Source organism: Octopus bimaculoides, chromosome 17, assembly GCF_001194135.2.
Source record: "Octopus bimaculoides isolate UCB-OBI-ISO-001 chromosome 17, ASM119413v2, whole genome shotgun sequence".
NCBI classification, from domain to species: domain Eukaryota; kingdom Metazoa; phylum Mollusca; class Cephalopoda; order Octopoda; family Octopodidae; genus Octopus; species Octopus bimaculoides.
Genome location: NC_068997.1, coordinates 26,437,106 through 26,438,990, shown reverse-complemented (window position 1 = coordinate 26,438,990; position 1,885 = coordinate 26,437,106).

The window sequence follows — 1,885 nt, the reverse complement described above, 5'->3', positions numbered from 1 at the left end:
GAGAGAGAGAGAGAGAGAGAGAGAGAGAGAGAGAGAGAGAGCGTAGGGAAAAGAGTGAAGGATAGAAAGCGAGTGAGGAAATGACGAAGATTTAAGCTTGAATTTCGACCGTATGAATGATTTCATTTCGTAAAAATGTGATTGCAATCGTCCATAGTGGAGAATTTGGCAAATTTGCTGAAATAAACGAAAGATAGAAGCAACGATAAGAAATGGTTACAACCACAATAACAACAACATGGTCAATAAAAATATTTTCTTTATCATAACTATTCCTAACTTTGGTACGAGGTACGCAATTTCGAAGGAAGGGAGCAAGTTGATTACATCGACCCCAGTACATGACTGGTACATTGTTTTATCGATCTCGAAAGAATGCAAAGCAAAGATGACTTTGGCGGTATTTGACTTCTGAATATTAAGAACCAGAACAAATGTGGCTCAGCATTTTGTGCGATGCGCTTAAGATTCTGCAAGTTCGTCATTATTTTTTAATAAACACAATGCAGAAAATTGAAGCGTATTTTTAGTCGATTAAATTGATCTCTGCTTCTTTATTTTATCGATCCTGAAGAGAAGGAAGGCAAAGTTGATCGATACATTTTTTATCTGTCGTTTCCAGAATTTGCATTACTTATCATGTTTTCCATTTTTTCTCTCGTTATTTGCGTATTTAGATCCTTCGTTTTCGTATTTCATGTTGTTTACTGTTGGTAACGACCTGCATCCATTTATATGTATGTAATATATATATATATATATATATATATTACATACATACATATATATATATATGTATATATATATGCATATATATATAAGCTTATATATGCATATATATTATTTATATTATTATACATTTATGTATATATATGTATATATATATTTGTGTATATATATGTATATATATATATATGCATGTATGTATATATATATTTATATTTGTACATATTTTGTGTATACATACACTTATATATATGTGTAGATATATATACGTATATGTCTGTCTGTCTATCTATCTGTCTGTCTATCTATCTATCTATCTATCTATCTATCTATCTATCTATCTATCTATCTATCTATCTATCTATCTATCTACATGTGTGTGTGCGCGTGTGTGTGTGTGTGTGTGTGTGTATCTATGTGTGCATATATATGTAAACGTGTATATGTATGTTGCAAATATATGTTGCAAATATATGAAAAATTTGGAATATTTAATTTAATTTTAAAGTAATAAATATTTTTCGTTTCAAAATTAGTATTAATTTCATCATTTTGTATAAGCCCCAAGAAATTTGATAAATAGTAAATCACAGTTATTACATGTATTTCATATGACATGATATTACTCATAGTGGCAAAAAAAAATATTTCAAAAATTGTCTGCCACATGACGGGTAACACCCTAGTTTTAAGGTAATAAACTAAATTGGCGGATTGACTGAAACATTAGAATATTCAATGGCGGTTCTGTACGTTCTGAGTTCAAATCATGTTGAGGTCGACTTTGTCTTTCATCCTTTCAGAGGTTCATTAAAATAAAGAACCAGTCAAGCACCGAAGCCGATGTAATCGAGGAAACCCTCTCCACTACAAATTACTAGCCTTGTTGCTAAACTAGAAACCGGTATTAAGGCAGGCGTTTCGTCCGTCTCTACGTTCTGAGTTCAAATTCCGCGTTTGTCGCATTTGACTTTCATCCTTTTGGGATCGATAAAATAACTACCATTTGAGTACTGGGGTCGAAATAATCGACTTTACCCGCTTCCCCGAAATTGATGGCCTTGATCCAAAATTTGGAATCAACATAATATATTGCAGTTTAAGGCGGCGAGATGGCAGAATCGTTAGCACGCCGGGATCGATAAAATAACTGCCAATT